This window comes from Pleurodeles waltl, chromosome 7, assembly GCF_031143425.1.
Source record: "Pleurodeles waltl isolate 20211129_DDA chromosome 7, aPleWal1.hap1.20221129, whole genome shotgun sequence".
Classification (NCBI taxonomy): domain Eukaryota; kingdom Metazoa; phylum Chordata; class Amphibia; order Caudata; family Salamandridae; genus Pleurodeles; species Pleurodeles waltl.
Window position 1 is genome coordinate 1,370,644,633 of NC_090446.1, and position 16,141 is coordinate 1,370,660,773.

The 16,141-nt window shown below is 44.8% G+C and overlaps 1 protein-coding gene across 2 annotated transcripts in view; it reads left to right on the forward strand.

Annotated features, from left to right (window-relative positions):
• The window catches only part of LOC138246326 (excitatory amino acid transporter 2-like), a 1,049,947-nt gene that overhangs the window by 256,756 nt on the left and 777,050 nt on the right, over nucleotides 1-16,141 (forward strand). The gene's annotated exons all lie outside the window — the stretch shown is intronic.

Here is a 16,141-nt window from a genome sequence, read left to right on the forward strand (position 1 = left end):
AAGCATGACATAGCGCTCATTGGCGAGCAAAAGGTGGAAAGGTCCCATTAAATCAAGACCCATTTTCATCAAGGGTTTCTCAGGAACTTCCACGGGAGAAAGTGGAGCCCTCACCACGACTTTAGTCTTGTCACTGTGTGCACAGGATACACAATCTTTCACAACAGCCTCAGCATCGCGGTCCAAACCCGGCCACCAATACACTGCTCTCAGTCTAGATTTGGTCAAATTCCTGCCCAAATGGCCTTCATGAGCTAAATTTATTATCTTACTCCTTACGCCGACAGGAGGTATGGACTTCATTCCTCTGAATAGTTCACCTTTATCTAAGTAAAGTTCATCCCTCACATTCCAAAACCTCTTAAAAAAATCGGAAATATTTTTATACTCTGGCCAACCCCTCACCACAAATTCTACAAGTTCTGCCCTGTCATGGTCCTGTTTAGCTGCAGACTTCCACTCATCCTCAGTTATGGCCATTTCTCTCCCCAGTGGATTACTCAATGATCATCAGAGTCATCACCACTGTCAACTGAGGCTCGGGACAAGAAATCTGCCACTACATTATTTGGGCCAGGCACATATTCTACTGAGAAATTGTATTCCATCAGTCCTTCTATCCATCTCTTTATCCTAGGTGTCAGTTCATCACTTTTCTTAGAAGAAAAGATTTGGACCAGTGGCCTATGGTCCGTCCTTACAACAAAAGGCAAACTCCACAAATAAAATGTAAAGTGTTTGACAGCCCACATACACGCAAGTCCTTCTCTTTCTATAACAGAATAGCGTTGTTCGGTTTCTTTGAGAGAACGAGAAGCAAAAGAAATTACCTTTTCCTCCTGGTCTGCTCTTTGGATTAATACTGCTCCCAACCCTTTAACACTTGCATCTGTGTACAAGAAGGTTTTGGCAAATGCATCAAAATGTCCCAGGGTTGGCATCTTACTAATACAATTCTTGACAAATGTGAATGCAGCCTTACAATCTTCTGTGCAATTGAACTCACACCCCTTTTTTAGGAGAGCTCTTAAGGGCTGAACTACTTAGCAAAAAACAATTAGCAATAAATTTGGAATAATATTCTGCCAAGCCCAGGAAAGATCTAATTCCATCCTTGTCTTTAGGTTCAGGTACCTGGACAATAGAATTAACTAGTTCCAATTTGGGTTTAATTCCCTCACCCGATATGGTGTGACTAAGGTAAATCACTGCGGTCACCCTGAACTTACATTTTTCTTTTTTTACAGTAAGGCCCGACCGGCAAGTTTACCCAAAACTTCCCTCAGGATCTTGTCATGTTCAACCATGGTCTTACCATGGACCAAAACGTCATCCTGGAAAAACAAAATTCCAGAGATTCCTTCCAAGACTTTTTTCACTATGTGATCGAAGCAGGCGGCCGCAGAGGCTAGCCCAAAGGGCATTCTAAGGAATTGGTAAGCTCCCACGGGTGTCACAAACGAGGTGAGGTGCCTGGACTCGGGATGTAAGATGATCTGGTGATAAGCTGAGGACAAGTCTAACACACTGAAAACCCTTGAGCCACCCAAACATGATAATTCTTCCGAAATGTTGGGCAGAGGTTGGCGATCTACCCATATATGCTTATTAAGATCCCTAAGATCCACACACACATGCAAATTTGTTTCCCATTATCCTTAGGTGCTAAGACTATATGGGCCAACCATTCAGAGGATTCAATTTCCTCAATTACCCCAGCACTCAGTAGTTTATTCAACTTTGCCTTAAGGGGTTCCATCACCAATTTTGGAACTCTCCTCACTTTGTGTACGGAAGGAACAGCATTTTTCTTGAGAGTTATCTTGTGCTCAAAGTTGGTAAGACAACCTAATTTATCACTAAATACTTCAGGGAACTCCTTAAAGATTCCAGTGTCAGTATTATCATCATTCACTACCATGACTTGAGACTCAGAATTCGGGTCTAATTTACTGTCCTGTTGATGACGCCAGCCTAGAAGATTGTTCCCACGCTTCGCTACATAGACCTTACCAATAGTAGTCCTACCCTGAAATTGAATTTCCATAATTTTGTATCCGATCACCTCTATTTTGGTACCACCATAACTGACTGGGTTAATATCTGGTTCAATCAAGGAATTACAATCCTCTCCGAAAATTATTTGCCAATTCTTGTCGCCTATCATGGTATAAGGGGACCCTGAGTCTGCTAAAACTTTAACAATTTTACCATCAAGTTCTATAGAGCATTCAGGCATGACAACGTGTCCCACGTCCACATCCTTATTCTTTCCCCCTACCTGGTTAACATCAGGTTCCACACACAAAATCATTTTGTTTACATTCTCAGTAACTACATCCCCATTATATTTTTTATCACTATTACAAACTCTCGCATAGTGACCTTTCTTTCCACACTTTCTGCACAGTGAGTTACGTGCATAACAATTTAAATTGTTCACCGTGTGTCCAGCGTTGCCACAACGGTAACAACGTGAACCTGAATGCATAGTCTCCTTCTTCCTCTCCTGTGGGGATGCAGTAGCTTTGTTGTCATTGCCAATCCTCAGAACTTCCTCTTGAACTCGTGCTGACTGTACTGTGCACAAACTGTCCCCTTCATTTCTCTTATCCAATTATTGGTGCTTTCCATACCCTCAACAATTTCAATAGCTTCTCTTAAGTCTGGATTCTTCATTAGCAGCTTCTCCTGAACCCTTTTGTTGTTTGTACAGCGTACTAATTGATCACGGATGAGGGAATCCGTGATGTCACCAAAGTCACAAGTGCGTGCCAGAGTACGTAGGGCAGCAACAACATTTCCAACACTCTCAGATTTACTTTGGGATCTTGCAAAAAATGTATGTTTTTCCAACACGACATTGAGTTTAGACTCGAAATGAGCTGCCAACATTGTTACGGACATCTCATAAATGTCCCTGGGTTCTCCTTCCGCCCCTCCAATGGGTAGTTTTGAGACTGTCATAAATGTCCCTGCCCTCAATACCCAAAGTATGTAAAAGAACTGCCTGTTTTTTTGCTGGAGAGAACTTGTTTCCTCCTATTGCCATCAAATAAGAGTCAAAAAGGTTCTTCCAACGCTTCCAAGGCAGAATAGGTTCGCCTTTATCAGATGAGAAAGGAAGTGGTTGAGACATTGTGGGAGTTGCCATAGTGGAATAGTCAGTATAGCACACAATAAATGTGGTGAGAAAATAAAATAAAGAAAAATAAACAAAAAAACAGCAGTGGTAATAATAGTTCCACTTGGAAATGGCTCCAGGATTCCACTCAGCGGCCAGGATCTAGTCTTTGATAAGAGCACCAAAAGTCTAAAAAAGCGGTGAGCCGACTGTTACTTCCCAAAGGTCAAGGGTTCCACGGCCTAGATCCATGAATTCATAGTATGCGGTCTAGTCTTCCTCATAGATTCCCAGCGTGCGGTCTAGTCTTCCACGCGCACGCGCGGTGATGTCATGCTCGCTAACAAGAGGTTCGAGGCTCAAGCACCTCGCGCGTGATAAAATGAAATGAAATACTGCAGATTTAAAATACCTGGATCTACGCTGTACCCTCCGCCGTATACTCTTCAGTTTAATGAAGGAAAGGGAAGACACGGCTGTCGGCTGGTCCGGTTGGACGCGCAGCGTCGACATCAGTGGAAAACGTAAACATCAGAAAGGAGGCTGGAGATCAGGTTACACAGGTACACACTGCCATATACTCCCTCAGCTTTACGATCGGAGGAGAGATACGGCTGTTCGCTGGCCCGGTCAGACACGCAGCGTCAACATCTGACAGGAGGCCGTAGATCAGGTTACACAGGAATCCGCTTCACGTAATAGCGCCCGAAAGTCAGTGGGTCCAGGGTTGGTGGCGGTGCCTGCGGAGTATAGGCCTCTCGTCGCCAGTGTTATACTCCAGAAACCGGTAAGTAAAAGTAAAGAAACTTTATTCAGTATAGCCACCAACCCAATCTCAGGCACAGCTCGTCTCAGCTCGGACCAACTGCCATGGAACTCCCCACACATCCAATCCACAACATCGTGTCGAACCTCCGTAGCGAGGAGATTCTACAACATGCAGAACCTCCACCGCGAGGAGATTCCAACCTATAAGCGTAACACATGCCCTTACCCTTTTTTGATATTTTTGACATTTCAGCAGCAGAGTTGCTCAGTTCAGCTGGAAATAAAGGAATAACGAAATATATGTCTTTCGCTACTAGAAAAACCAAAAATACACAACAAAAACCAACACTGGATTTGTTCACTAAAAAAAGGAGTACGAGTACCAAAGACAGGTTCTAATGGAGCAAGAGAACAAAACAGTTGTCTGATGCTGCTTTATCTAGCAGTGAAGGCACATGTTCACATTCTTATGACATCCCTGAAACATCATCTGCTACCATTGCAGCTGCTTCTCCCTGTGCTTAATGGTAGTTATGCCATTGTTGACATTAGTGATATTTCTTCACGTGCTGACAGTGATGAGTGTTCATTTTACTTTGAGGCTGAATTTTCATCTTCTTGTGTGACCTTAAAACATTTATGTACAGCACTCACCCTAATAATGCAGCCTTTTCATTAATGAGGCATAAATATAAGTTCGAATAGCATTAGCATATGAGCACCCACATTACCTCAACTGCAAACAGAAGCCTACATGTCCCAAGGACAAAATAAACATGAAAATGTGTTTCCCTTGACCCTAAACAATATGTCCCAGGTGTTGGGCGATAGAAATTCCACATCCCTGATCTCCTGCAGCCCTAGCACTTGCTGTCCACCTATTTGTTCTCTGATCAAGACTGGCAATTATCAATACAACAACTATTATTTGTAACAGCCAGTATCCTATTCAGAGATCTGTATACTGTATCTGTGGCACTATCAGCCTATTCTGGATTTCATATTAGCCGAGCATCAACACCCTAAAGTCAGTCTCTACATATGAGGATGCCCCAATCATCGCTAGAACTAGCTGCTGCTCATACCAACGGATAGAATTATAGACGGGGACATGTGAACTGTTGGTCTCTTTCTGTCTGTCCAGTCAGTGCCTTCTTCTTTTCAAGGAAGCTGAGCAGCAGCATCTCTTCTTATCAGTACTGCAGTATCAACATGACAGCCAGTAACTTCGTCCATGTGAGTAAAATATGGCCAAATTTTCTCAACACCTAAACATGCTAACGCAGAACAAGCATATTATTGACCTACACAAGTATTGTACAACTGATTTGCATGTTTTCTGCAGAAGAAATTAATTATAGTAAACCTGGAAAAGTTCAATGGCTTCAAAGGTTTAGAAGTATGTATACCACGTCACTGAGAGGAAGGTTGCTAGGTGAACTTGACCTGCTTTAAATAACACTGTTATCTACATTCCAAGACTGAGATTTAATTACATAGTACTCTTAGTTCCTAGAAAAAATGAGAAAGTGAACTTGTTTTGAACATTATAGGCATATCATCCTTCAACATAAGTTATTTGATATTGATAATGGATTATTTCAACTTGACTAGGATCTTTTCTATTCCATTTCCAGTTGATAGGTCCTTAATCAATGCTACATTATCTTAATTGTTTATCTGAAGATACTACCTGAAACAATGTATCTTACTTCATTTTCAATAGGATTTGAAGTATGTCTATTTTTAGGTTACTTCTTTTGTATTTGTAGCTTCTGTGTGTGATGTAAGTAACTAAAAGTTAGATGCATCACTTCCTTCGATAGCACCAAGCCAACGGTCTCTTAATTTGATTTCATGGGGTCCAAAGTTCACATGATGTCACTTCCTGTGATGTCATCAGGTCAGATACCTTGTGATGTCACTTCTTGTTACATCATCAGGGTGGGTCAAAGGGGCAGGTGATGTCACTTCATGTGACATCACAGGTCAACGTTTGTATGATGTCACTTCCTGTGACATTAGGAGGGGGTCACATAGCATGTGATTTTACTTCCGCTACCCCTGGCATTTTGATAAATTGCCGTCCATAGCTGTGATACAGCCTTGTTAAATTGCACAAAACTGAAGTGACATTCTCCTATGCCACCTGCAAGTTCACTGCACTCTCCCACAATCACCTCTTTGAGCACACTCACCAACTACATCCAACACCTGACCCACTCACATCAGTTATCCACTGTATTACGCTCCTCACTCTCCAGCATACTCCTTAACTGCCACCCTTTCACCAAACATGCCACAGAAATTTAGGGCCTACTTCAAGACCCCTTTCCAGACCTGCTCTTCCTCACGGAGACCCAACTGACCCACATGTCCACCCTTGACATCACCAAGGTCATCTCGCCTGGCTACAAGATCAACTGGCAGGACAGACAAAACAAGCCAGGCAGTGGAATCATCATCCTTTTCAAGGATTCCAACAGCTGAACTGTCACCTCAGATACAACCTCCAACTACATGAAACACCTGATCTTCAAGCTCTACATAACTGCCAAATTCACCTTGAGAGGTACCCTTATCTACCGACCATATGCCCACACATCAACTCCACCAGTACCATTGTGACTTTTTTGCACCTCTCATCTTCAACTCTAGCTGTCATCCTCCTTGGATCCTAAATTTCCACCTGGAAGTCCACACTGACCCAAACACGACCACCGTATGTGAAGACCTAGAAACCTCTGCCTGACGTGTTTAAGGGACAACTCACGCCGCTGAACACCTACTGGGTGCAATATTCACCACCTTCAGGTACATCTTATTAGGGACCTGGACCAACTTGCCCTCATCAACTGCCATGTTCTCATCAACTTCACCATTTCCAACCCCAGTACAGCAGAATCACCACCACCAAGCCAACCTGCCGAGACTGAAAGAAGGTCTCAGAAGAAGCTTGGAGTACCAAACTCCTGGACCATCAACCCACACACAGCAGCAGCCTACCTGATTCCATCTCTAGATTCTACGAATAAATCACTGTCTATGCTGACACCGTGGCACCCCCCAAACTCAACAAAGTTTAAAGATCCAGAACAAAAAACAGATAGTACATGGATGAGCTCAGGATGACCACGCACCAGTACAAAAAACTGGAACACAAATGGAAAATGAACCAGGACAGCTGAGACAGTAACACCTTCAAATCTACCCTCGGACAATACTACCAACAGTGCCAAACCACCAAACATGCCACGCCAACTTACTGCATAGCCACCAGCAACGAAGAGATATTTTCTATCATGAAAGACTTAGGGGGTCTTTGACCGCCAGGGTTGTTTCGGCGGATTTTACCACCAACAGGCTGGCGGTGAAATCGCTGGGACCGGCGGTTTCCCGCCACTTTTGTCCCGGCGGGAGAAATCCTCCAGGGCAGCGCTGCCCAGGGGATTACGAGTCCCCCTCCCACCAGCCTTTTCATGGCGGTTTGCACCGCCATGAAAAGGCTGGCGGAAAGGTGAGTTGCGTGGCCCCTGGGGGCCCCTGCCAAGGACCCGTGCAGCTTTTCACTGTCTGCTATGCACACAGTGAAAAGCGCGACGGGTGCAACTGCACCCGTCGCACAGCCGCAACACCGCCAGCTCCATTTGGAGCTGGCTCCTGTGTTGCGGCCGAGATCCCCGGTGGGCCGGCGGGCGGAAACAGGTTTCCGCCCGCCGGCCCAGCGGGGATCTCATAATGGCCGTGGCGCGAGTGCGGCTGCATTGGCGGCCGCCCGGCGGTGGTCGTAATGCCCCCCTTAGTCTCCCTAGCAGCCAGCTCCATCTCTGCTCTGAACCAATCTTCCCCATGTTCTTCTGAAACACGATAATTAGCATATATGACAAATTCAACACCCAAAAGGAACCCTGCTGTACTTTTATAACGCTCCCCACTTTGACCAAAGAAACCACATTGACTGATTGGTCCGCCATCACCATGGATGACACTGCCTCGACCATGAAATCCATCTACTCCGGGGCTCCATTGGACCCCAGCCCATACCACGTCTTCATCAAAGGACTGCAACCCATGAACTCAGCACTTTCCCTGATCCTGAAAACCTCCATTACAACAGCCACCTACCTGGATTCCTAGAAACACCGTACAGTGCTCCTACACCTCAAGAAGCCCTCGCTGACCTGAAACGCTAGCTAATTACAGACCTATCTCCCTGCTACTATACATGACCAAAGTATAGAGAAGCTCATCAACAAGTGCTTAGCTAACTGTCTCAATGAACACAGTCCCCTCAATGCACTCAATGTGGCTTCAGACCAAACCAGTGCATAGAGACAGCCCTGAGCTCTGCAACAGAGAACATCTGCATAATCATGGAGACAGGAAACACCTCAGTCCGCATACTCTTGGATCTTTCCACGGCCTCCAACACTGTATTCCATCACCTCATCATCCAACAACAGCATGAAGCCTGTACCCAAAGACTAGCACTCCTCTGGATATGCTCCTTCCTGCCTGGATGTTACTCAGTCACTGATCCTGGCCTCCTAATTCTCAGATGCCTGCAAACTCCTCTGTAGAGCACCCTGAGCCTGACCATCTTCAACACTTAAATGATTCCGCTCACCAGCATGATCTGCAACCACTGAATCGATGTCCTATCCTGGGCCAAGTCGAGATATTCTGTTGCCCAATAATGTACTGTACTTTAAAATGATATATCAGTAATTTGCATGCCTAATTGGCAATCCGGGATGGTGTCTTGCTTGTTCCACCTTCTTCCAGTATGCTAACTCAAGGTTTGTGGTCAATGTGAATCAAGAACTCCTTTGACCACAGGAAATGTTTAAACGTATTTAAAGCCTAAAGCTCACATTCAATTACGAAGTATTTAGTTTCAGCTTCTTAGAGCCTACGTGAAGCAAAAAAATGTTTCTGCACTGATTTGGATTAATGTAGCCCCTAGAACATTCTGGCTGGCATCAGTGGTGACAACACAAGGTAAGTGTTCATCAAAAGATTTAATAGAGGAAGCATTTTCTACTTTACTTTTCAGTTCAATCATGCTTGCTCCACACTCATTATTCCATGTGAATTTGACGATTTTGGAGTAATATGTAGGCATTCGTAAAAAGGTAGCAAGGTCCTCCTCTTTTCAGGAAGTATAAGAGTTTGATATTGTAGACACTGGGCCCACACCAGTGTCACTAATCACATGAGCAAGGTATTCAAAACTAGACCTGAGTACATTGCAGTTTTCTTTTTTTAAGATCAAGTAATTCCACTGAATTTTACAGAGAATATTTTTCAATATTGCAAAATGCTCATCAGTGGTTTCAGTGTAAATTAAAAATCTTGAAAGATATTTACACAACACGTAACTTCTGACAATTCATTCATTACCTTTTGAAAGACAGCAAAGGCAAAATCGAAGCTGAAGGGCATTGAGCAGACTGATACGCCCCTTCAGGAGTTTTAAAAGCAGTGTATTTTCTTGAGTCCTTTTAAAATAAAATAAATATATGTCTAGCTTAAATTTGATGTTGAAAATAGATTGGCTTTTCCCAGAGTCACAACCATCTTGTTGATGAGGGGAAGTTGTTGCAGGCCCCCACTAAACAACGATTCAGCTGGCGAAGGTCAATGCATAGTTTTACTCCTTCCATCTTTTTTTTTGGCTATCCTCACAAGAGATGATCATTCAGAATGTTAAGTCTGTTCAATTACACCTTCTCTGCACCAATTGGGCAGAACTTTCTTGACCTCTTAACAAGCTGAATGGGAAATGTTTTGTAATTTTTGCCTGACAGCTACTGCATTTTCCTTCACGACAATTTGATGCTCAGAATTTTTCAAACAATCACTGAAAATGTCAGATGATGCTCAGAATTTTTCAAACAATCACTGAAAATGTCCTTGAATTCCTGAAAGTGAGATGTGACATCAAAGTCATGGATACTGAAAATGTATGGTGCCTTGCATCAGTTGATAAGCATTTTCAAATTCTGCTATTCATTCCAGCCAATATTGTTCAGTTCATAATCAGAACATACACTTGTGTGCTTAGGCTTCTACTGTTAAACGTCAAATGGGCTTTAAACACACCTTCAAGTTTGATCTTATGAACAGCATGTGCTCCGGGATAAATTCAGCTAGATTCAAGTGTACTTTTGGTCTCCCATTCATTCTATGCACGTTTAGAGATTACTGTGATTCTTGTGCCACTGTCCACCTGGAAATTTGTTTTGGTTCCATTCATTTTGATATCACACTTGGGTTGGTTTTCATCCTTTTCTTTGTGGATGATTGATACAAGGAGTACTAGAATTTCCAATAACTCTTCTTCATCTGGTGTATCCTCATAATCATTCACAGTATGAATTTGTCTTTTTATGGGTACTACAATACACCTTCTAGAATTTGCCATTCTTGCCACATCCTTTACCGGTTTTCTCAATTGCTGGACAAGTTTTGTTAGAGGCTAAATGGAAAGCTGAACCACATCTAAAACGCACACACAAAGTTTTTGTTCCATTAGATTTCATGTCTTTTACATTCTTGGAACTGCTGCTTCTATTGTATTTGTTTCTTTTACGCACAAAGTTAACTTGAGGTTGTTGTATATTGATTGGTTTTACGTAGTAATTTTATTGGATATCTGAACACTTTATACGTTGACACAACTTTCTCTAAGGTAGGATTGTTATAGCATAGCAGTTATTCTTGTATTTTGGAAGAAGTTGTTCGTATTTAAATCTGGTCCAGAATCATCTCATCCACATCCTTAAATGAGAAAGTGCTGGCCACATTCTTTCATGTGGCTACGCATGCATGCTTCGATGGGCTCTCTTGATGCCTGATATCGGTAATAAATATTGTACATTTTCATGATAGTACTAATGGTGGTGTCAAAGTGAAACTGTATTTTGTCTTAACCTGAAAAAAAATCCCATTCTATTTAATTTTCCTCTTTCTCTACATGGGCAACATAATTGAAAAGTCTCTTTTAATCCACTTGAAGCAATTGTAAAAGACTGCCCGTTTCCTTGAAGAATTGAAACCCACACCACCGATAGCCTTCAGATGTTTTAAAAAGCATTTGAGCTACTGGACCTGCTTTCTGCTGCAACACCAGGAGCATATAGAAAACTGCATAGTTACAGCGTCCATAACACCTGTCATGGTATGGTCAGGCTTCGACCGGATGACTGAATAAATACTAAAATGTATAAAAAAATATATCATTAAGGCTAGTGACAATATGCAACACGAAGTCATATGAAGTTGGATAGGAATTGTGACTTCTTTTGTGCAGTGGGAGTCTCTGAGTTGGAAAAAATACAACACTGCTAAAATGTCTCCCTGAAATGTTCATAATGGTAATTTAGCACCTTCCAAGTTGCTTAGACTAAAAGACAGTAAAAGTGATGCGGGGCATCAGAGCAAGCAAGTACACGTCGAGCGGTGTGGCAAAGATGGGGTGATTGCCCTTCTTGTTTCGATCACGTGCAGCGATATAGTAGAAAGTTGGGTGGGCCCGTAGAAGTTGGAGTAGCGCTATGGATATGGCCGGGTATTGCCGAGGCCTCCTACCACCAAACACCACTCACCCCTCCCCCTCCCCAAGCCTATTTTAAAATTCAGACACACTTCCCTTGGGGTTAGGGGTCATAAACCCCCGGCCGTATTTTATTATTAACAAGACATTGTTAATCATAATCAAAATTACCACAATTATATTCACAAAGTATTTACAGAGTTTTTTTTTTTTACAAAGGATGCCTAGCCTTAACAGAGTACGCTAATACATCCACATTCCTGCAACTGACTAAAAACAGTTTGTTCCTGCGTACCCAATGTTGGTGATTGTGAATGAGATCATGACTGTTTTCTAGTACCCACAAACCCTGCCCCTCCTTACGCTATGAATCCCAGGGGGAGGATCTCCATCGGGGTGTTCTCATCCCTTCCCAAACTGGATTACTGTGGAGTTGGCCCGCCTGCATACGTACCTCGAGCGCACCCGCCACTCTCAGACTCCATCCCCTCAAGGGCCAATGCTCGCTTCAGACCTTCTGCGCATGCGCAGGTGGTTGGCCCTAAGGGCCAAATGCCAGCGATCGCTTGCAACCCCCTGCACCCTGGTATGTCGTCCTCACTTCCCAGCCAGCACCCATTGGAGGGTCCAATTAGCTTGGCACCCAGTTCCTGTAATAAAAGGTACCCATTTGTATTCTCAGTCATGATCTCACCCCGCCACAGGCCCACCGACGATGTGGCCTCCCCCCAGAAGAGGTCAAGTACGCTGACATAGCCAGGCGAATACATTCTCCAAAAACATTTAATAACGGACTTGCGAAAGATGGACTCCGTTCTGCAAGAAAAAACCCTCTCCTTTAATGCAGCCATGCGAGACCACAGCCAACCTTGGAATCCGAAACAACATGGCCAATTTGCTATTGATTCTCGTCACTGAGTCATTGAGGGTACTGAGAGCCCGCCCCTCCACAGACTACGAGGGATCATGTTCGACCAAGCAAGGACCGCCTGAAGGAATTTTTTGGCCAACCATCTAATTTCCTATATTACCAGCTCAAACAGTCACCAGCACCCTAGAGAAACCAGATCATTACCCCCAAGGTGCAGCACTATGATGTCCGGTGACGAGTAGCCTGAGGGCAGCATTGAATCCAGAAATGTCCTTAATTGAGTGAGCCGCAGCTCGCCTCGGCCAAAGAAAGAGATACGGAAACCAGCCTTTGATGCGCATGACGCAAAGGCACTCCATGTATATAGTTCACCTGCTCATCGGACACGAGAGTGTCTAATTACCCACACCTTGGCGACCCCAGCAACTCCTGCGTGTACAGGAGTCTTCGGGACCGTCAACCACTTGTCACGGGCGTCTACAGAGAGTACAGAGAAAACAAGGAGTCAAGGACATGAACTCATAGCATGTGCAATCTCACATATCACTTGTAGCAATCAGAGGACCACCTCCCAATTCTTTTAACTGCAGCTCCAGTGAACCCCAATGCCACTGCCTCCATGGCTGCCCCTACCCTAAAGGAGTGAGTGCTAAAGTCAGAGGTGTCAAAACCTGCTGCTGAAAGAGAGCGCTTGAGCACCTGTGAGAATTGGTACCTAGTAAGTGGCGTGCCGTCTGCATGTACCAAAAAAGCACCTATTTCCCCACTGTGCTAGGAAGACCTCTAAGTAACGTATAGGACAACAAGTGCTACCTGGGGCTCTATGTGGTAAAATGTGGTCCCCCCTCCCATCTTGATCCATCCTGGAGCTGGGGATGTTGATCACCAGACACCCAGATCCCTCTGGCCAATTAATATCTGCCAACTGCAGTCCCCCAGAGGGGTCTTCTTTATTTCGCGTGACCAGCTCGCCCAATCAGAAAGCCCCATAAAAAGCCAGGTTAAAGGCTGACTTAAATAAGGCGACTTCCCAAGGAGAAGTACAAATGAGATCCAGAACTACTAGGAAGGCCCCCAACTTCGCCGCTTCTATGGGCCGCCTAGAGTCTAGTTTAGAGCCCTGAATGCTCTGCCAGGCCTTAAGGGCCCTTCTAACCATAAATGATTTTGTACCATCGGGCTCCCCCCACAGAAGAACAAAGAAAGAAATAGCAGCAGAGTGACGCCTGGCGCATGCAAGTGACTTCCACTCTGCCCTCAAAAACTCTAAAAATGCCAAGACTGAAGACGGATCAAAACAAGCTAATGATACCACCCCACCCCAGAAATTAATATATGCTGCAAATGCTCCCTGATGAGCCTTCTGTGTTCTGGGTGCTAAACTGGCTGCCATGAGGTCCTGTATTCCTTGGCACCAATCTGCCACAGATGCTCTGGAAAAGGCGTTAAGAACGCATCCGCTCCCGGGAGGTGAGACCTGAAAACCTGCATCTTAAAACAGGAGAGTGCGTCAGCAGCATTATTCAAAACACCAGGTACACGCTTAGCTCTGAAGGTCACATTCAACCTTAAACACAGTAACATTATCTCTTTCAGCAGCCTTAGGATCATCTTGCACCTGGATGCTTTCTAGTTAATGCATTCGACCACTGATGTTATATGACCAGAAAATCACTGACTGGTTCCGAAATCCCTCTGGCCAAATTGAAAAAGCCACTAGAATTGGGAATAGTTCCAAGAAACCAATGTTAGCTACCAGGCCTTCCTGGACCCAGTGTAAGGGCCATCACTGAGTGCACAAGGCTTTACCAAATATAGCCCCAAAGCCTTCGCTGCCTGCCGCGTCTGAAGCCCAATTCCTCGTTGGATCTAGGCAGAATGGGCCACACTACAGTTCCATTAAAGTCACGTAGAAAGGTCTCCCAAATCCGCATATCTTGTTTGACTTTGTTGGAAAGCCTGGTGTGATGATGCTTGGCTTTCAGCCCAGACATGGCCTGAGCAATGGACCGAGAAAAGCGGCAGCCCATGGGTATGATTCGCAGTGCTGAGTGGACCACCAAGCACTGTAACTGATGAAGTGTCACTTTCTGCACCCTCAAACAAGACCGCAATGCATGCGAGAAAGATACCACCTTCTCCCGAGGTAATCTAGACACACCTGCCACTGAATCCAACTCGATCTCCAAGAATTAAATCGTAGAACAGGGGCCCACTGTCTTTCCATCTGCTAGCGGGACCCCAAATTCATTCATGAGTTTTTTTTAAAACCTTCAACGCACCAGCACATTGATTAGATCCAGCAGGACCCAGGAAAATGAAATCATCCAAGTAGTGCAGAACCCATCTGTGCCGTGTCCTGTCCCTAAACACCCACTCCAGAAAGGTACTAAACTTCTTGAACTAGAAACATGACACAGAGCAGCCCATAGGCATGCACCTATCAAAGTAATACCTTCCTTCCCACTGGAAACCCAATAGATGGAAGTCGTTGGGATGCACCAGCAACAACCGAGATGTGGATTCAATGTCAGATTTCACCATCAAAGCCCCAGGCCCCAGCTCCTGTAGCATTTCAATTGCCCGATCCAGAGAAGCATACCTAACAGAACATAATGCCACATCAATGGCCCCGTTCACTGATTTCTCCTTTGGAGTCGACAAATTGTGAATCAGTCTGAACTCCCCTGGTTCTTTCTTGGGAACCACCCCTAAAGGAGAACAAACAAAGCCCTTCATGGGAATTTCATCAAAAGGTTCCGCTACCTGCCCCAAATCCAGTTCCTTTTTGATTTTTGCCCCTGCCATCCTGGGGTTGGGCCTCAGAGACAGCCGATTTGTGCAATGGGGCGAGCCCACGTAGTCTTGGGCCGGTATTTTAAAGCACAAATACAACACCTGCACAGCTGCCTGATTGGGGTAAACATTAAGCCAAGGGACCAAAGCCATTAGATTAAACTAGGACAAATCCTTAACAAAAAAGAAAACCGTTTGACCCTTGCCCACCGAATTGTCAGTCTTGTTTTTTGGCACCCTTTCTTAAAACACTTGAATTCAGGTTGGAAGGACTGGCCACAAAAGGAACAACAGTGTTTGAAACGGCATGTACTGGGGGACCACGATCAAGCGTGCCGGTTGAAATCCCAGCAGGCCCCCCTCTTGGCCCCAGTCCCCCCTGTGGCGCCTGAGCCCGTCTCTGTAGTCCCTCGAAAGGGCTGGTGACCAGGCCCCTGAGTGCGATACATGTAACGCAACCAAGTGATTATGTGTATCTGATCCCATCCCAACGAAGGCTTATTTGCCTTAATTCTTCTGAATTCCTTATCGTATTCTTTCCATGCCGTGCCTCCATACTCATTGTGCGCTCCCACGATCCTGTTCTGATAGCAGGCTAACTGGGCACCTAAGTCACTGAAACGTTCCTTTAAAATGGCCTGGTAAATGGAGAAGGCTCTCACCTGAATAGGAGTCAGAACCACGCATGCCTAAACAACACGGTCGCAACAATGACCGTGTTGTTCCCACGAATGCTTAACAACGATTTTTCATTGTAAAGGGATTCCTGGTAAAGGCATGCATGGGTCCAGCATGCGACTCTCCCCACCCCGACCCCCCACCCCTAAAACAATTGTACCCCCACCCCACCCCTAAAAACAATTCTGCCACTACCCCAAACCCCACCCCTAAAACATGAACTGCCCCTAAAACTAATGCGACCCTCCACCCCCCTAAAGATTAAAAATACCCAAACCCCCTACTCCTGCCCCTAAAACTACCCTGACCCCCACCCCTGCCCCTAAAAACAAAAAATACCCAGACC